Genomic DNA, 21,603 nt, shown 5'->3' with positions numbered 1-21,603 from the left:
AGACAACAATGGCAAAACTGCAATGGTACGCATGGGATTTCATTTTTCATCGGGCCACACACTCATCAGATCACCTTGTGGGTTCCAAACACTCCATTTTGCAGCTTCTTGCAACAGAACCCGTCGTCCACCGGCCACTGGGACCTTCACCTTGGTTCTTGTCTGTGCAGCAGCTGTCAACAGCCTCTCTCTAGGGCATACGTGTTAATTAACGACTAAAATTTGCAAGACCCCGGTTGACTCAAGCCATTGACTTCTGGAGTCGTCGTCGACTCTCTGTTCACATGTGTCCCCTGAAACCTCTTCATATTTTAGTCGTCTAAGGCTCTCTTTAGTTTGCAAACTCTTTTCATGCTATAGTAAATTCGAATGTTTGCATACTAATTAGGAGTATTAGATGTGGATAACTGATATAATCCATTCCATAACCTCTAAGTGAAATTACAAGACGAATCTATTAAGTCTAATTAGACCATAATCAGACAATATCGTGCTACAGTAAATTTCTTAATAGATTCATCTCGCAATTTGCTATCCATTCGTGTAATTAATTTTATAATTACGTCATAATTAGTCCTCTTAATCTTTGGTTTAAAATTGTTGCAGTAAATTTCGCAAAGCTTTCCACCGATCTAAACAGGCCCTAAGTAAACTATAGTACAGGCCAAGCTTCATGAGAAGGACGTGACCAGGAGAGGGCGATATATGGCAGGGTTACTTCGCGGCTACAGCAACCAACAACACAGTTCACCAAACACGCGCAAAAAGAACTGCGTGGGCTAGCTGTGTGGAGCTACATGTGATATGCTGGTTGTATACAAATCCATGGAGCCGCGCATCTTTAGCTTCGTGGAAAGATACCGTGTGTACCTTTTATATGATTGGCCATGTGCCTAAATTGCAAGATGCCTTTCTATATTTTGTGTGCGTCACGCACGTGTTCAAAAAATAAAGTTGTGAAAAAATAACCACACTAAATTTTAGTGGCAACAAACCACTTTATATAAACTAAATGAACTCCACTTTGATATGTATATGTATATGTATATGTATATGTATATGTATATGTATATGTATATGTATATGTATATGTATATGTATATGTATATGTATATGTATATGTATATGTACAAGGGAAAAGGAACGACGATATCTGCTTCCACTACAAGCACAGATATACTCTGTAAAATCAAACAAGGGTGCATTTTGTTTATACTTGGCCTGTGAAACTCTGTACGCAGCACTTGCTCTCTGCATCTTTCAAGCTGGACTTGTTGACAGGACACATTTCTCCAAGCACTCAACAAAACGCAAAAGAACATAGACGCAGCTAGAGAAAGAATACCCAGAGGACATATAGTGAAAACTAATTCCTCTACACTGTGGGTGTCCACGTATCTTCGCATTAAGTCGATCAATTATACCCACAGCAAGGCAATCAATCCCTCACTACTAGAAAATACGCCATGGGAACCGATTGGAAACACCCTTAGGCACCAGTTTTCTAACCGGTTCCCCCAAACCGAGACCAATGACGTCTCCCTAAGACCCCGGGTATTTAACCCGGTGCCTTAGGCTTCCATTGGCACCAGTTGGAAAGACCAACCGGTGCCAAAGAGGCTGCCACACTGACGCAAGGTGGCAACCCCTGTGGTACCGGTTGGTCTTTCCAACCGGTGCCAATGACCTTTTCCCTTTTTTCTGTATTCCAGTTTTGTTTGTTATATTTATTACTGTTTATTTTTTTATAATTGCTAAACGCACTCGAGCTCTACAGTAGTATACGTTCATTGGTCGTACGTGTTCATTTTCAGAGAATATTTGAAACTAATTAAAAGTGAAATGCGAGCATATAATTAAGCTAATTAGATGAACTAATATATTTACAAATATACAAACATCAAGGCATCACTTTAGAAATATATACAAATTTACAAGTCATGTTTGTAGTCAAACTACTGGGCCCTCAGGACGCCGATGGAAGTCCTCTATGAATGTGACCGTCATGGTAGAACTCGCCTCTAGGATCCAGGATCTCGTTCAAAATGAATCCGGCGAGCTGCTCGCACACGGCGTTGATTTGATCGGTAGAGTAACATTCGTTCGTCATTCGAGACATCTATAATTTAGGAAAAAAGGACTGATATATTAACATTGTCGGTGTCCCGACCCGATGGTTCGGCACCAACTAGTGATGATGCTGCGTGTCCCTAGTCCCAGATGGTTGATGCAAGAGACAACATTGGAATGCACGGATTTATCCTGGTTCCGGCCGCGGGGCCGTATGTCCAGCAAAGGGGTGTGCGAATGCACTATACTGTCTTGCACCGAGGTGCCTGTAGTAGGGGGTACAAGCGAGGCGAGAGAGGGATGGAAGCTCCCAAGTCTCTGCTAGAGGATAAGTTGATTGAGGCGAATGCCAATATCGGGGCTCAAAAGTGCGTGAGTGCTCTTGTGAGTCGTGCTAAATGTGGAAAACAGCCCAGATGTCGAAGATAGAGCCCGCCTCCCCCTTTTATAGACACAAGGAGGGGCGGTGTACATGCACGGGGAGATCACGGAAGTTGTCGTCTTCTCCCCGAATCGCGGGGGTGCAGTGGTCGAGCACTGTAGAAAGTACACTGTGGGGTATGGCGTTTGGCGTGGCAGTCGTCCTGGGCGTCGTCCTTGGCCTTGCGGAGATCGTGCCGGCATCCTGGCAGCTCCAGCGGGCGGCGTGGTGGTTCCTGTGGAGAGTACCGTTCCCCGCGTTCGACGTGGCGGCACTCTGAGCGCCCTTCAGGCGGGGGTCCTGCCCTGGTCAAGGTTGGAGCCGCTTCCGAGGGCCGTGCCCATGCAGTTCGAGGGTTCCGCAGAGGGGAAAGCACGAGGGAAGTACGGGGAGTTGGCAGTACAGTGACTAGAGCAGTGCCGAGCACGTCTCGCACAGCGTCGCAGGTTCCCACAGTGGCGCCATAGCGTCCGAAATGGCAGAGCAGTGACCGGAGTTGGTGGACGGGACTCCGGTCACAGCACTGTGGGGAATGGCGGCCTGACGTCGTTTGACCCGGGCACTACGGAGGAGTGGTTGGCATTTAATGCCTCCGTACACCGGGCGGGTGAGCGAAAGGGCTGTTTGTCCTTTCCGTCGAGGGGTGGCCTTGAGCGACGTGGAGTCGATCTCTCTCGAGGGCAGGCTCGCTACCCTCGAGCGAGGTGGAAATTGCCCCGCGGGTTCGAGGGGGGTGCGGATGGGCCGCACTGTGTACTTGGGCCGTGGATTGGGCTTCTTTGAGTCCTTTCATTTCCTCCAGATTAGAAGGAGGCTGTAGGTCTTCGTGGACTGTGTTTTGCATTTTAAGGGTAATATAGTCCCCTGATTAGGGTGCCCCTAATCATGGTACCCGACAGTAGCCCCCGAGCCTATGTAGGGGTGAGCATCAGCCCTGCAGAGGCTTAACCCTTCGAGGGTGTGACTCAGGTGCCGACCGCGGGGATCTTAGTTTGCCCGGTGGGGGTGCGACGGTGCTTCGGAGAGCGTCGTTGGAGGAGATTGATCCAAGGTCGGGATCCCTTGTTGGAGAGGCAATGCAGAGGCCACTCTGAGGTGTCTATGCAGATCATAGTCGCGTTGAGCAGCATGGCGTTGCTGCTGGGCGCGTTTGAGCCGGACTGCGGAGGGTTTCGATCCCTGAATGTGTGAAGTTTCCTTCGTGGGGGCACGTCAGTGCACTTGCGGGTGTAGCCCCCGAGGCCTTGGAGGAGTGCTTGCACTCGTCCAAGGGCTATAAATATCGCCCTGCATGGTTGACAGATTGGGGAGACTGCTCAGCTTCCTTTTCAGCCGGCATCGGCGTTCCTTTCGGCTGGCCACGACATTTTTCATGCTGGCGCAGTGGCTCGCGACTCTGCCGATCCATCCGGCAGGCGTGTTGCGAGCGCGGGGGGTTCGTTAAACACATGGGATTTCACAATCGACGGCAGCCGATTCATTCGAGGTCGCGGCTTGAGCCGTGGTTTGCAAGGTGTCCCCGAGCCCCCGCCTGTGTGAAGGCTTTCAGGAGACCCTCGAATTTTCGTTATGACCCTCGTCGCCCTTCCGCAGGGGAGGAGGGGTGAAGCGCGCCATGCTACCCATGCCCGGCCCGCGAGCCATGGCTACTTCAGTGAGCTATTAACGGGTGGTTCGAGTGGACGTCCGTGCCCAGTTCGATAAGGGTCGGCTTGTGGTCCGTGGACATATCACATAAAGCGCTCGCAAAGGTTTGCTAGGCGGGGCTCGGACCCATTCGATGGAAGATAGACTAGCAATTAAAGAACAAGCCACAATAATAAATAAATGCAATGCTCTCAAACTTAAGCGAACTTCAAACCTTTACCTTGTTTCATCGTGAAGAGTTTTCAAAAGAATGCATTTCAAATATAAGTGAGGTTCTCTTGCAAAGATCATGGAAACACTCATCTCATCAAGTCGCTCAAGCCTACATTAGATTGTCTTCAACCTATTCTACTCATATATAAAAGTGGAAGGCTTATGTGGAGCTTGGTAGCTAAAAACAATCCTAGAAAAACATTATACTTGAAATATTATCAAACTAAGAGAGAGATCTAATGGAATTACCGAGACTAGTCAAAAAGGCCATTGGAAAATAATATTGGAGAGGGAGAAAGATGAAACACACACATTTAGATAGGTGGACATGTGCAAGTGGCAAATGGATGATCCCGAGACACAAATGAAGTTCTCGTTATCGGATTGCACATGGTTGGAAGATTTGAGTATGGAATAGTTCTTCAAAGTAACTTAGAAAATTAATGAAGCCAAAAAGAGCTAAGGAGCATTTTATTCTTCTCTTTTTTTCTTTCATTTTTCTTTTATTTTCCCTTTTTTTCATTTTTCTATTTTTCTCTTTCTTTTTTTTCTTTCTTTTTGCTCCTTAGAATTTTTGATAACATAGAATACTTACCCAGCCATCCCCCCATGCTTGAACGAATGCTCATCCTCGAGTATGAATAGTGGGAGAACCAACTAGCTAGGGTAAGTATCTCAAATTCACCTTCTTCTTCGTAGAACCTCTTGAATCTCCGGAGAGCCTTGTCTCCCAAAACTTTTCTTTATATGGTGCCCTTGATTCTTTTGATTCCGTCGAAATGATAATCCATACTCAAATTAGGTTGTGGTCTAGGAGGTAATCACAAAAAGATATTTTTGGTTTACGGTGGATATCCAGCGAGGTTTGCAAAATTCCCGAAGTAGAAACTCACAATGCATGGATAAATAGGCTAGCAAAAAAAAGGTTACACAAAAAAAACGGAATGACCAGCTTCTTAGTCTCATACCAAAGAAATCATTCTTAATCCAACTCATCAAAATATAAGTTTGCAATCTAAAGGTTTCATCATAAAAGAATATATATGTATAGGCTTTGGTAGGTAGAACTTTGCAAGAGATTCAAAAATGTAGATAGCATAGGAATTAAGTTTTGAAATTAAACAACACAAGGTGTAAAGTCATCGGTAGACTTAAATCAAAGAGCAACATAGATTATGTGGGTCTAGGATTTAGTCATTTAACCTCCACAAATAAAAGAGCCGGTATTTTATCATTTTAATTCCATTTAATTGAGAGCAAATGGTCAAGTCATATACAACATAGCGTAGGTAAAACAAAGCAGCAACTTTCATCATTTTTCCATAAGCAAAAGGCATTGCCAAAATATATCAATGTTGTGAGCACAAATTATGGTGATCCTACACTTATTGAAAACAAAAACAAAACTAGGTTGTCCTCCTAGAAGCCATGTGATAGGTTGAGAGATATATACAAATGTTGCATCTATGGTTGAAGGCATATATGTACAAGCATTTAGAAAAAGAGAGAGTTGAGGAAGAATTACCGTCCTTCTTGATGCTCGTAATGAAGTATAGCGCGACCTCCCCCATACTTAAGCATTGTGCTAAGCATGGAAAAAGAATCATGAGCATCTTATGGCAACCATGATTATCTTACTCCATGAGATCTTTCTTCCTTGTCCACGAAATCCTCCCCAATGCTTAGCAAGATGCTAGGCGTGGAAGGAGAAGATGGACCATCTTGCAATTCTTGAAGTCCTTCCCTCATGTGTATGAATATCATCTTCAATGTGTCTTCACCTTTGTTGCCTCAATTTCCTTCAACTTCTTCTTGTACTAAGTCATGGTCCCAATCATTGCTTCACATCGTCGTCGCCTCCATCAATTCCTCGTTGTCCCATTGCTGCCTCATCTTCACGAATTTTTCTTTCAATTTCCAGAACAGAACATGTACTGAAACATTGCTCCATTGCGAAGTGCACGGATTTTCCTTTTCAACGAGTCCTCATTCGCCCAAAATTGATTCCGAACAAGAGAGTTATGTCCATTTCATCCCAGAGCTGCAATCTGTCCCGACAAATTTCAGAATACGCAATGTCCAATGTTCTTGCCATATGTCCTTGTATAGGTCTTCAAATTTATTGATCTTGGATGCGTTGGAACGGGAATTTCATTGAACTTCTGAATATCAACTTTTTCTTCCTTGTACGCCTCTGTCCATCTGCTAAATTTGATGAAAACAGCAGGGCTTGCTCTCGAACTTTGGAGATGTTGATGAATTTGATTTCTTCTTTGATCACGAATTCATGGGAACGCTTTGTCATGCCTACAAAACAATCAAGTGCACACACTACCCCTGGGGTGACAGTCGGGAGTAGAGACAAATGCCAACAAACCAACCATTCCTAGAATCTCAACTTGTGGGATAGCTAGCTTAGCGAAATTTGATGAGTGTACGGGTGTGCAAGTGTAAATGCAGATGAAAGGAAGATATATAAACAATGACAATGTTTGCACCAAGTTCTATACACCATGTTTACAACTAGGTTGCTTAATTTTCTATATAGCCATAAAGATATAACCAAGGTCAAAACACCATGTTCATTTCAAGGTTAAAAATTCTTCATGACGCAAGAAAGGTAAAGCGCATTGCAAAGCTTATAAACCAACTTAAAGCAACATGAGAACAGAATGGATTGCTATCTTGGTCAAAAGAGCTTAAAGATGGAGGTCCGCAAACAAAGTTAAACACCACGTTTACACAAGATTGCAAAAGGTAAATGCTATCATGATAAGCATTACATGGATAGGAAATCATACATTAATAAGATTGAGACCAAGCTAGCAAAATGAGGGCATGAACAATGGAATGGATGCAAAGTGCAAATGTAAAGTTAGCAAAAACAAGTGTTAGCGTGGTTGAAAGGACCTTTCGATGTTGTTCCACAACTGGCTTATTCAAAAACAATTGCTAAGAGTGACAAGCCTCCGTGCACTTCATAAGAAGTGAGGCTTTTGTCAATGAAAAGGTTATTTATCGAAAAGGACCAAGCAACCGAGCTAACAAGGTTTTAGAAGTAGGTTTATGTGTTTCCTATATTTTTGGCTTAAAACAAAAAATTTGAAGAGAGAGTGTTGGGTATAGAAATTCTATCTAAGGTGGTTTTTAAAAAAAACTAGAGAGAAACAAATGTTATATTTTGTTTTGAATGAAAAACATAATCTATGGTTTTAGGATTGCTCTATGAGTGGTTTTCCTAAGGGTTTTAGGATCTCAAAAGCGAGGCTAGTCAATGTTTTTTAGAAAAAGTTTTTTTTAATGCAACATGCAATGCAATGCAAGGGTGAGATGAACAACATGGTATGCAATGCAATACGGGGTGGGTGAACAAAATGATATGGCATGATGAGGTGGTCTAAAACAAAACAAAAAGTTAGCCTAAGTTAACTAGCTGCAAGTTTAGAATCAAAGGGTGGTGCAATGCTTCATAAATCTCTCTAAAAAGACACAAAGAAAAAGACTCAAAACATTAATAGGCACACAAAATGGTCTACAAGTTTCCCGAGATCAAATAACAAAGTGCTTCCTCAATAACATTTAGAATGAACAACATGAAGTTGTGGTTTTTGTTAGAGCAATGGTACAATGTTACTTGATATTCCGATTAAAGAGTGCAATGTAGACGGTCATATTAATATATATAAAATAAAAGATCGGGTTGCCTCCCGCAAAGCGCTTCATTTAAAGTCATAGAGCTCGACTTTCTTACCTTCAAATTGATGCGAAGCCATGGTCCTTCAAGCAAGAGGTGAAGGTGTTCCATGCAGCTCTTATTCCACTTCCCATGTTGGACATGATCAATCACGCTTAATGGAAAACTTGCCCAATCGTCTCTCACATCATCGTCACCTCCTTCTTTGTTGTCCTTCGTCGCTACTTTTCTTTTCACGGATTTTCCTCTCTGTCCAGATTAGGAGTTGTGCCAACCAATTGATCCAATGCAAGGTGCACGAAATCTTCTTTCCAACAAGTCTTCATTTGCCCAAAACGCATTCCAATTGAGGGAGTTACGCCCCTTTTTCCCCGTCACTGCAATCTGCCCCATGCTGATTTCAGCACGTGCATCTCCGATGTTTGAGACATAGCTCCTCCCGTGGGTCTTCAATTGTATCGATCATGTATGCGTTGAACCAAGGACTTGATGGAGATCCTGAATATTCAACTTTCTTGCATTGTAAATCTCTGGACTTGTGCACAAAATTGATGAGGCTTAGCGTGGTCCGTTCTTGAAACTTGTAGATGTTGATGATGGTGTTCAAAATTTTGGGCACGGTTTCCCTCCTCATCATTTGAGTTTCATGTCCTACATGGTTAGTGAAATTCGGGGCTTCTCCCGACATGTGCTCTTTTAGGGTCATGAGCTTGACCAAGCGCAAAGCAAGATCGAGATTTGCAATTATTTGTAAATATATGCAACATAATCACATCCTCAATTAAATTTCATCAACAAGGCATGGTGTAATTAAATGCAGCATGTGTTTCTTGCATAGCGTGGAGCTCATTATTAGGTAGAGGTTCTTTAAGTATGAAATCAACATTCTCAAGAAACTCTAGCCTATCATCAAAAGAACAAAGCATAGAATTTAAACTTTTATTCCGACTATCGGTTCGAGCATGAGATTTTTAAAGATTATAAACAAAACCAATAGAAGCTTAAGAATTCAATGTATATCTTAGCCTCGGAGCTTTTTCATACTCATTGGAGTCGTGGTGCTTTGTGCGAGATGTCATCTTGATGCACTCTTCGTGGTCCGTCGTGGTTTGCTTCTCACGTCTCCATGTGTTGAATGTTGCGCTCTTGTAATCCGTCGTGGTTTGTTTGCAACATCTTCGTTTGTCAACGGTTGACCACTTGTGCCTTCATTTGCCAATGTCATTGGGGTTCTTCCTCTGCTCCAAGCCTCTGAATTTTATCATGTACCCTTGATGAAAGCATCGCCCAAGCTCCCCTTCATTGTTGTCATCGTCATCTTCTCTATCTTGTTCTCATCGCGTTGCTCCTGCTTATTCTTCGTGGAATCTCTCCTGTATACTCAACAGAACATATACCAAAATATAGATCTATTGAAATGTTTATGAAATTACCTTTCCAACGAGTGGTCATTCATCTTAAACCGAGTCCAAACGAGGGAGTTATGCCCGTTTCACTTTTGGCGCTGCGTGCTGTCCAGAAATTTTCAGAGTGCACAACCTTCAATGTTTTGGCCATACCCGCTTGTAGGAATCTCCGATTGACATGGTTCTTGATTCGTTGGAACGGGAACTTCGTGGAGCTTTTGAATATCCAAAAATATGCTGCTATTTGCTTCTGAGGTCGATCTGTACTTGATGAGAACAATATCTTCTTGTGAATTCATCCGAAGATATCAATGATCTCGATCATGTGGTCTTTGGAGCGTAGTGTCGTGCGTCCCTAGGCTTCAAGGTCATCACATTGATTACCAGCATATCACAGCTTCAACGATGTGTCTTCTCCATTGTTCTTGCTTTACCCAAGGTGTCGGGATTGGAAGATGCTCCTGTGCTTCGTGTTGATGATCTGAACGGTTTCCTTCCTTGATAGCATCACTCGATTAGAAGTATATCGAGCATCCCACTGGAGAAGATAGGTGGTGTTGTGGTTCTTCTAATCTTATTGCCTCCAGCTTTGGTCAACTTCAAATCATTATCTTTTGCGTACACAGCCTTCCAATCATCCTTTGACATCGTCATCACCTTCTTCGTCGGTTGCTACTACCTCTGTCCTTATTGAATACCCCTTCATCAAGTGTAGACCATGTACCAAACTTCTGCTCCATTACAAGGTGCATCAAATTATCTTTCCAACAAGTGGTCATTCACCCCAATTGTACTCCGGATAAAGAAGTTATGCTTGTTTTATTACGGCGCCGCAATCTGTCCTGAGGGATTTCAGAATGCGCAGCGTTGAAAGATTTTACCATAACTCTTCACACCGATCTCCAAAGTTGACGGTTCTTGATCTGTTGGAAAGAAGACTTGATGGAGCTTAAAAATAATCTATTATTTTCTCACAGTACTTCTCTGATCTTGGAAGAAAAACTCATCACAACAGTAACACTTCATAGATGATGATGATCGCATGATTTTCTTCGCGGGCATGCTTCATACCTATTGCTTGAACAAACAATTCTCCCCAAAAGCATTAGTCTTTAAAATTAATTGACATGGCGGCATACCTTATTTATCATATTTTGCTTTGGGGAGTGGGGACTCGATAGCGGATGCTGGGCCACTAACAAAAGTTAGCACCTACCACTAAAGAGCGAATCTTGATGTTGTTGTCGTCATGTCGATGTTCCATGTCGAGGCTCCTCGATCATCGTGTTGCCGATTGTTGAAGTTTGTTGAAGTCAATTATGGACTTCTCGAAGTCCAAATTTGGTGTCTAGCTTTTTCCACCTGCTTTCAAGGACACAAACGAGAAAACAAGGGTATATGCAATAATAAAAATTAGGGTTAGTCCAAAAAAACTAGATAGATCGCCCTAGGGTTCGAGTTGCCGATCCCCGGCAACGGCGCCAGAAAAGCTTGTTGACGCTCCTTAGCGCCCCAATTTATGTACCACAAGTGCATAGATTGTGGTAGCTTTTCCCTTAGAGTACTCCCCAAGGTTTATCAATCCGTGGATCGACAAAGAACTACCTAAGGTTTTACATCTAATCTAATGGATCTATCCTAACATGAAGCATGAATTGCACATATAGAGTAAAACTTTAATAGATATGAGTGTTGTGTAAAGGTTGATCTCATCCATGAACATAGGCTTAACCATAGCAAAACCAAAGACATGACTAGGCCTATCGTCATCTAGATGTAGTTCAAGCTAACGAGCAAATAAATCATGCATCTCAATCAATAGCATCCTTAAATCAAAACCTCCAATCCAACCCCTCGGGAACCCCTCTACTCAGGCCATGCCCTGTCACGACGCTCCATTTGGACAAAAGCACCCCGAAGCACGCTAGACGTGTTGAACCCCCTTGGGTAGATCCGATATGAACTCCTAGCCACCATAGCTACAAGAACACCCCATGCAATCTATCTCGAGAATAGATCTAGGAATAAGCACATCCAAGGCAAGAACGAAATCAAAAAGGAGAGACATGATCGCTAATAGATTCGGAAGACATGATTAGTGTTACTCACATAATAGATGTGTTTGGATCATCACTGCCATGTGCACACCATCGATGAATCCAACTAGCTCAAGAACTCCGCCATGGCATAACCACGCAGGGAGACCCTGGCGGCTAGGGGCGGCCTAAGCCATCTCCTAGACAACTTTGAAGACTTGCGGCGGCCGTCGTCTCCCTCCGGTCTTGGCCCTAGGTTTTCGTCGAGTTCTGGGTGGATGGATGCCCCGAGTTGAATAAGGTGCGAGCTATTTATGAGCCGTGGAAGCCACCGGTCAAAGGGGAGGCCGAACCACCTCGGAAACGGGCTAGGCCGGCCGTCTCATGGGCCTAGGCCGGCCGGGCTTCCCTCTTTCGGACCCGCCTCGGTCTCATATTTCGCGTGTAGACTCCTCGCATCTTCTAGAGTTTATGTCCTTCACAATTGCACCTCTTTGGACGTCGTTATCTTGGAGATATCTTCGAGGAAAGGATAGGATAGGGAATCCTTCCTTAAATCTTCATTTGCTTTAATTAATCCCGAAGTATCTTGATCTCATCTTCGTGGGCTTGGTTCTTTGGGCTCTCTTGGAGGATGGATGTGCATGAATGAGCTTTGAATCAACATGGGCTTTGGTTCTTCCTTTGGGCTTTGGCCTTCGTCTTTCTTCGTGTTAGCGCTTGATCACGGGCCTCATCATTTCATGCTCCAAAATAGGCTAAAAACCTGCAAAAATAAAGTTCCTCCAAAATATATGTGCAAATGTGAAAATGACCAATAATTAGGCCGGAGTTAGGATGGTTAGTGAATTTGATATTAAATTCATGCCATTATCAAGGATAAACAAGGGATAAAATGGGTACTTAAGGAGCGCCAACAAGCAGCGGGGAGTATGGGGACTCGGAGGAGGTGCTCGGCGCAGGGACGTCCAGGGGGCCCAGCCATGGAGCGATCATCCAATCCAGGATCCCCTTGGACTTTCTCCGCAGCGAGAAGGAGGAGGAGGTGGTCTGGAAGGCACAGTTCGAGGTCGGCGGTCAGATTCAGGGCCACCTTGACCGTGCCCTAGAGCTTCATCGGACGACGGACCTCCAAATCAGTCAGGTAGGTGCCTCTCTCCTGGGAATCGTTCGCGTTTGGTTTTGATTTTGTGCATTTCGCTCACGTTCTACTATTTGCAGCGGCTGAGGGACATTTTGCGCAAAAAGAGCGCCGAGCTGACCCGGTTGTACTCCCAGATGCGCTGGCTCGGGCAGCACAACGCCAGTCTGGTGCTCCGGAACATCGACGCCAACACCCAGATGACTGACCTGGGGACGCGCCAGTGGGCGCTAGAGGAGGAGCTGGCGCGGACCGCTGGCGAGCACGACGCCTAGAGGGCTGCGGCGGAGCAGAAGGCTTAGGAGGCCGAGGCGCAGACTGTTGAGCTGCAACATGTTAGGACGGTGCTCGAACAGAGGGAGGCCGAACTCCAGCGCAGGGAGGCCGAGCTCCAAGGCAAGGAGGCCGAGCTCCAGCACGAGAAAACGACCATCGCAATGCTGACCGAGACCCTCAAGGAGAAGGGCAAAGCCCTCGAGGAAAAGGAGGTGGCCGTCCAGAATGTGGAGGCAGTCCTCAAGGAGAAGGAGGACTCCTTGTCCTCGCTCGAGGAAGCCGCCCGGGTCCAGCAGGAAGAGGCACAGAAAAATATCGCGGGTAAGTGTTCGAAATTTTATTGTCATTTGATTTGAGTTTATCGCAACTTATCTTGGTTTCCCTTATTAGAGTTGTGGCAGAAGGTGGCGGATGAGACCGCGGCGAAGGAAGCTGCCAACACGGCATTCACGGTGGCGCAAGACGAGTACGCCGAACTGGAGCGGACCGCCGTGGCCGTGTGTCAGGAGCTCGAGGGGAGCGGTGCTCAATCTGGTAGCTCGGTGGCCAGCCGCCTGCGAGCGCTAGGCGATCGGGTCTCCGAGCACGCCAAGAGTGCCTTCCTTCTCGGCGTCCAACGAGCCCTCGCCTTGGCTTCGACGCACTACCTCATGGATCTCAAGACGGTATCGTCAGGGTACGTCATCCCGACCGACGCCAGTTCGGACACCGCGTCGGCCATCATGAACGACGCTGACGCCGCCGTCGAGGAGTTCACCACTGTCCTGGCCGGGAAGCTTGAAGCTGACATCCCCCCCATAGTCGAATTCGACGCTATTGAAGACCCGCAGGGAGGGGAGGATGACCTGTAAAGAATCTGGGCCTCGAAGCCCATGTAAATAAGTTAGTACTTGTCGTTGTCGTACCTTTGGATTAAGAAATTCGTTAATTTATATTGACAGTGTGGCCCATCGAGGCTTTGTGCGTTCGAGCCCTTGTTTTTCCTACTTTATTTTTGTGTTCTCGTATATACTTTAGATAAGTTTTTGTGGGGAAGTTGTCGTTCATAAGTGACCTAGGCGTAGGGAGGTGAGTGGGGATGTCATATCTCGGAGGCGTAGGCGGTCCTGCAGCTCGTCCGATCCCGTTCCTTAGTCTCTTACACCTTGCGTCTACCTTTCTAAGCACACGAGAAACTTAGATACATAGATTTTTCGAAAAAAATGTGGCAATTTTTAGGGACGTTCAGGGGTTCCCCCCGTAGTAGCCCCCGAGGGAGGCTTGGCTTTGCCGAGGGTAAAGCCAAGCGTACCTCAGTGTTCATGCACGCCCGAGCCCCCGAGAGTTCGGAAAGTTCCCAAAGATAAATAAGTAAAGCATACTCTTTATTGCTTCGGGAAATTTTAAATACGAGTACAAGCTATGTACAAAGAGCTTGGAATTCTAAGGATAGAAGTGACGTAGCTGCTGTATGTTCCAAGCGTTAGCGAAGACTTCACCGTTTTCGTTCGCCAGCTTGTACGTGCTGGGCTTGAGCACCTCAGCGATGATATATGGGCCTTCCCACGGTGGTGAGAGCTTGTGGCATCCCCTGTTGTCTTGCCGAAGCGTCAGTACCAAGTCGCCCTTGTTGAGGTCTCGGCGTCGAACTCTGTGCGCCTGGTATCTTCGCAGCGACTGCTGATATCGTGTTGAGTGAAGGAGCGCCACGTCTCAAGCCTCGTCCACTTGGTCTAGCGAGTCTTCGCGGGCCTGCTGGTTCTGCTGCTCTTGATAGGCCTTGAGCCTCGGTGACCCGTACTCCAAGTCTGTGGGGAGCATGGCCTCGGCGCCATAGACGAGGAAGAACGGGGTAAAGCTCGTGGCTCTGCTTGGGGTCGTCCTCAGGCTCCAGATAACCGAGGGCAGCTTTATGAGCCCCCTCCGGCCAAACTTGTTCAGCTTGTTAAAGATCCTTGGCTTGAGGGCTTGGAGGATCATGCCATTGGCACACTCCACTTGCCCATTCGTCTGTGGGTGCACCACAGCCGACCAGTCCATGCGTATGTGGTAGCTGTCGCAGAATGCCAAGAATTTCTTGCCCGTGAACTGGGCACCGTTGTCAGTGATGATCGAATTTGGAACCCCGAACCTGAAGACAATGTTAGTGAAGAACAGAACAGCTTGATCAGACTTGATCTTGCCGATGGGTCGAGCCTCGATCTACTTGGAGAACTTGTCGATTGCTACCAACAAGTGGGTGCAGTGGTCGAGCACTGTAGAAAGTACACTGTGGGGGATGGCGTCTGGCATGGCAGTCGTCCTAGGCGTCATCCTTGACCTTACGGAGATTGCGCCGACGTCCTGGCAGCTCCAGCGGGCGGCATGGTGGTTCCTGTGGAGAGTACCATTCCCCGCGTTCGACATGGCGGTGCTCCGAGGGTCCTGCAGGCGGGGGTCCTGCCCTGGTCAAGGTCGGAGCCACTTTCGAGGGCCGTGCCCATGCCGTTCGATGGTTCCGCAGAGGGGAAAACACGAGGGAAGTACGGGGAGTTGGCAGCACAGTGGCTGGAGCAGTGCCGAGCACGTCTCGCACAGCGTCGCAGGTTCCCACAGTGGCGCCACAGCGTCCGGAATGGCGGAGCAGTGACCGGAGTTGGCGGACGGGACTCCGGTCACAGCCACTGTGGGGAATGGCGTCCTAATGTCGTCTGACCCAGACGCTGCGGAGGAGTGGTTGGCATTTAATGCCTCTGTACGGCGGGCGGGTGAGCGGAAGGGCCATTTGTCCTTTCCGTCGAGGGGTGGCCTCGAGCGAGGCGGAGTCGGTCTTCTTTCTCGAGGGCAGGCTCGCTACCCTCGAGCGAGGCGGAGATGCGGGGCACCTTCGAGGGTCTCGGCAGGAGGCCCTCGGGCGAGGCGGAGATTGCCCCGTGGGTTCGGGGGGGGTGCAGATGGGCCGCACTATGTACTTGGGCCGTGGATTGGGCTTCTTTGAATCCTTTCCTTTCCTCCAGATAGAAGGAGGCTGTAGGTCTTCGTGGGCCGCGTTTTGCATTTTAAGGGTGATTTAGTCCCCTGATTAGGGTGCCCCTAATCATGGTACCCAACAAACATCATGTGCGTTAGTATAATTATGAAAATGTACTAGTGAATGGTTTGTACGTACCCTTAAGTCCTCCGTAGTAGGCTTCCCGCATGGAGTCATTTCTGCAAGTAGTCGCATACGTAGTACCAGCACCAACCAGTTCCTTATTTTTGTCTCGCACACTTAAGGAGAAATAAATAAATTACTCAATTTAGAACAATTTTGGATTATATACTTAAGTAGACAAATGTTTGTGAATCAACATACCGTATAATCCATTTTAAGGTTCAGTTCGGGCCTCCATTGACCATGTCCTTTGTTTGTTTTCACAAAAAATTTCACACCCTGCGCTCAAAGATAAGTTTGATATTCAGGAATTGCTATTAACAGAAAAAAGATTTGATTGTGCAAAGTTAACTTACCTGTTCAATGAGTCTATGATATGTTGGATTGCAGACTTTGAATTTCTCATTGAGTCAAAGACTATAAGATTGCCGGTCTCTATGGAAAGTATGAGTAAAATCCAATAATAACTGCGGATATAGATAGGATATATACATACATGCATTAGACGACTTAGTATTTATTTAGTAATATAACAGAGGATTGAGTCGACCAAGGCTTACCCAAAGTTGTATGGTATGTATATATAGGATTTGAAACTTTGCCTAGTCAACGAATCGTACATGTTTTGGCATGTGTCTTTGTAATTTTGGTTGAGTATTTTCTGGTTGACTAGCCACGGAGACATGAAGCCGATCTGATTGTGCCATCCATGTTTTCGGCTTCTTTGAATCTCCTGTCTAAACGATACAATAGAAATTATATAATTCACACAGATAATTACGTTCTTGTTAACAAAAAGTATTAATGTAGAGGTAAGTGATACTTACAGAACCCAAATGGTGATGATAGATACGTCGAGGGCTTGTCGATGGTAAATGTGATATAAATCTTCGAAGTACACCCAGAAGTCGTCCTCCCTATGGAAGAAATCTTGGTCATGATATTTGACTAAAAACATTTTGCCTTTGTCATTCGACATTCGCAGGTACCATCTATGCAAATTGAACATCTGTGTGCCTAGACATTTCTCCTCTTCCTCAGTGACAAAAGGTTTTCCATGCTCGAATGGAGTAAGAATGGGAGCGATAGGGATTTCTACTGCCTAATCTTGCCCCGTTGCCTTCTCTAGCGTCAATCCAGTTTCTGAAAGAAATATCGCCGCCTGTAGGTCCGCCTGGAGTTGTACGTCCGTCGGGTGTAGGACTGGCAACCTTGGCACCCGGAGGGGTTCGAGGAGGAATGGTCTTGCCACATTTTTTCTTCTCATTTCTGACCTTGTGTGCCTTTATCAGAGTACGATCATAGTCTGAGAGTAAGCTTTCCGGTTTTGGTGGGTTGTCTAGGTTCGCGAGAAGCTTTTTCCCTAATTCTAGAGGTACCTTTTCCCTCTGCGGGGGGACTTTAGGCTTCAACTGGTCTTTTATATATTGAGCTGTCTCCTCTTCCAACTCCTCAGCGGTCTTCTCGTAGGTCAATTTTCTTTCGACCGTTTTCTGCTTCTTCTTTGAGGGTCCAGACATTGGGAGGGATGCTGTCTTTTTCTTTCCTTTTTCTGGTGCAGGAGGAGTTGGAGTACTCGTGGCCCTTTGCACTGGCGGAGACGGTGGCGAGGGAGCTGGTTGTGGGGATGGCGGTGAGGGAGGCCACGGAGACGGGCGATCGGTCTGCACGGGAGCCGTTGTGCTTGCAGTAAGTTTGATGTTGGCCTTGCGCCATAGAACGATCCCGTGCATTGCGCCTCCCAATGTCTTCTCTCCATCCCATCCAACGAAGTCGAGCTCAAGATCCTCATTGTTTCCAACTATCTGCTCGACTGAGACGGAGGTGTAGCCAGGGGGTATCGGCCTTCCATGAACAGTAGTACAAGGATTCAGGGGCAGGGCTGACCCATATGCGACATGAATGGATATATTCTTTGCTCGCACATGAAGCTCGCATGGTGTCGGCATGGTGATATCATCCACTGGATACCTCTGGTCATCTACCGCCGTTTGCTCAATTTGGGGTTGTTGTTCAACTTGTACGTCGGGCGCAGCCGTGGATGCACAGTTGCTACGTCGCTGAGAGGCCGGGCTTATCCCAATATCCGGGTGCGATCCAGCAGTGCCCCTTTGGCTCAGAGCTAGCCCAATTGCCTCATTGACCCTGGTATCCATCTCTTCTTGGATGGCACAGAGTTTCTCTTCTTGTTCATCTCTTCTTGGATGGCACAGAGTTTCTCTTCTTGTTCCGCTTTGCTCTTTCTGTGAGTCTTGTAAGAGGAATCTCTGGCCCAAGCAACTTTCCATGGGACCACGCCGATGCCGCGGGCTCGTCTAGGGTGTTCAGAATTCTTTAATGCCCTTGTCAGCTCATTATTCTCCCTTTGAGGCTGGAATGTTCCTTGTTGGGCCTCATCTATTGCAGCGACCAGATTGCGGGACACTTCTTGCATATGCTCGGGCATGACCAAACTTCCATCCAATTGGTTTAGTGTCACGCCATTAGCAAATAACCACCACTTGGATCTATCCGGCCAATCCCTAGTCGTCGGCGTGATGCCTTTGTCCATAAGGTCCTGCTCCATCTTCTGCCATTTTTTTATTACCTTCTTGTACCCTCCAGCCCCAAGGTGGTGGCTGTACTACTTATTTGCTGCATTCGCCTTGGCCTGTTGGGATTTTTCTTGTGCTTCCTCTGAAAGTTTGTATTGTTTGAACTCCTCCCAGTATGGTTTAACTTGAGGAAGATCGTCCCAGTTTGGCTCCTTATACTTCTTGATGTAATTGGTGTACAACTTCTTGAAACTTGCAAAGGCTAGGGCCATCTTTTTCAAGGCACATTTCTTCACAAGTTCTTGGTCAACTCCTTCAGGAAGAGTGAACATATCCTTGAGTTCTGTCCATAACATTTCCTTCTGATGTGCCGGCACGGCCTGTTGCTGTTCTTCTGGTTTGCTCGATTTCCATAGTCTTGTGGTGATCGGAATTCTTGCCCAAACAATAACCCCATATTGATTGACAAATTTCGTGCTAGCAGCCTCTGGAGCACTTGGACAACCCTCTGTGTCCACTTCTGTGACGACCTGTCTTCCCTCCATTTTCTTGGTTGGTCGGCGTCTCCCTTTTGACTGGCTCAACGAAGTCGATGCGGAGGTCGACTAAATTACATAAAAGATATGTTAATCGCAAAACTAATCTACCGAAGTCACCATGCATATAGTTTTAAGATTTGTACTGGAACATGCTGCTGTTGATTGGGCGGCGGCGCAAAGTCATCATCTTCTTCAGAGGCCTCCCCAGACATATTCAGGAACGAATCAGCTGTCCGAGCATCTTCTTCAGTGATTGGCTGGGTGGTGTTGGCCCTTGTATCTTCGTTTATTGCGTCCAACATGTATTGCCCGGCAGCCTCGTCATCACCGAAGGGGTCCATCCTTAACTGAAACCATAAAAATGTGTTAGAGTATGTGTCCATCCTTAAATGAAGTAGGAGAATTCAATTCTTTGAATGAATATGCGTGTTTGAAAGAGAAAGAGAGAGTGTGTGTGTTAGAGGGAGAGAGAGAGAGAGTGTGTGTGTGAGAGTGTGAGTGAGTGTGTGTGTGAGTGTGTGTGTGTGAGAGAGAGAGAGAGTGAGTGAGTCAGTGTGTGTGTGTGTGTGTGAGTGAGTGTGTGTGTGAGAGAGTGTGTGTGAGTCAGTGTGTGTGTTAGTGTGTGTGTCTGTGTGAGAGAGAGAGAGTGTGTGAGTGTGTGTGTGTGAGAGAGAGAGTGTGTGTGAGAGAGAGTTATAGGGAGAGAGCGAGATACCGAGCGTGTGGTTGCGTGTTAGCGCGAGTTTGCGAGCTCGATCAGTAATATAAATGACACATTCGAATTAAGAATGAACAATACATGTAACTAAAGTCTCTGAATGACATAATAAAATAATAAATACATGATAAATTACAGTCTTTGAATGACATAATAAAATAATACATACATGATAAATTAAGGTCTTTGAATGACATAATTAAATAATCAATACATGACAAATTAAAGTCTTTGAATGGCACAATTAATTAATACATGATAGATACAAGTCTGTATCTCTAAATAATTTCTACTAACTATATCTAATAATACAAACACTTTAATTCTCTCTAATTATCTACAATTACCTCTAATTCTCTACTAATTCTCTACTAAATCTCTCTAATTCTCCACTAATTCTCTACTAATTATCTCTAATTATCTACAATTCTCTCTAGTTATCTACAATTACCTCTAATTATCTACAATTACCTCTAATTATCTACAATTGTCATAAAATAAAAAAGGGGGCGGCGGAGCTTTGGCGGCCCGGCCGGCCGGCCGGCCTGCACTTACGGCGAGGGGGGCGGCGGAGATCGAAGGGACGGTGGCATCGACACGGCGAGGGGGCGGCGGCGGCCGAGGGGGCGGCGGTGGCCGAAGGGGCGCCGGCGTTGAGGAGGCGCGCAGGGGAGGCCGGCGTCGAGGAGGCGCGCAGAGGAGGCGCCAAGGGGAATGGCGGCGGCGCACCGGGGTTCGGCGTCGAGGGGTCGTCGAGGAGGCGCGCAGGGGCGGCGGCGTCGAGCGGGCGCATCGAAGAAACGGGTGCAATGAGGTTTGAATTATTGATCTTGGTTTAGCATTACTTATGGAACTTACTTTCTTACTCCTGAGACTTGTCTAATTATCTACAATTGTCATAAAATAAAAAAGGGGGCGGCGGAGCTTTGGCGGCCCGGCCGGCCGGCCGGCCTGCACTTACGGCGAGGGGGGCGGCGGAGATCGAAGGGACGGTGGCATCGACACGGCAAGGGGGCGGCGGCGGCCGAGGGGGTGGCGGTGGCCGAAGGGGCGCCGGCGTTGAGGAGGCGCGCAGAGGAGGCGCCAAGGGGAATAGCGGCGGCGCACCGGGGTTCGGCGTCGAGGGGTCATCGAGGAGGCGCGCTGGGGCGGCCAGCGTCGAGGAGGCGTGCAGGGGCGGCGGCGTCGAGGGGGCGCACCGAAGAAACGGGCCGCGCGGGGCCGTCGAGGAGGTGCGTCGGTGGAGGAATGGCGGCGGCGTCGAGTCGGCGTGCCAAGGTTCGACCGGGCGCGGCGCAGAGGGGGCGGCGGACGACGATCGGCGTCGAAGGAGGCGGCGGAGGACGATCGGCGCGGTGCATGGAAGGAAGAAGTGAGGAAGAAGAGAAGGAAACAGGGCATGGCCTTATATACTGTTGGCGCTCCTTAAGTATCCATTTTATACCCTGTTTAACTTTGATAATGTCGTGAATTTAATATCAAAATCACTAACCATCCTAACCTCGGCCCAATTATTGGTCGTTTTCACGTTTGCACATATATTTTGGAGGTACTTCGTTTTTGCAGGTTTTTGACCAATTTTGGAGCATGAAATGGCGAGGCCCACGATCACGCGATGACACGAAGAATGACGAAGGCCAAAGCCCGAACAAAGGATCGAAGGCCATGATGATTAGAGGCTCATTCATGCACATCCACCCTCCAATGAAGCCCAAAAGACAAAGCCCACAAGATAAGATTGAGATGCTTCGGGGCTAAGCAAAGCAAAGAGATATTTAAGGAAGGATTTTCCATCC

The sequence above is a fragment of the Panicum virgatum genome, chromosome 8N, assembly GCF_016808335.1.
Source record: "Panicum virgatum strain AP13 chromosome 8N, P.virgatum_v5, whole genome shotgun sequence".
In the NCBI taxonomy this organism is placed as follows: domain Eukaryota; kingdom Viridiplantae; phylum Streptophyta; class Magnoliopsida; order Poales; family Poaceae; genus Panicum; species Panicum virgatum.
Note: the sequence above shows the minus strand (reverse complement) of the source record.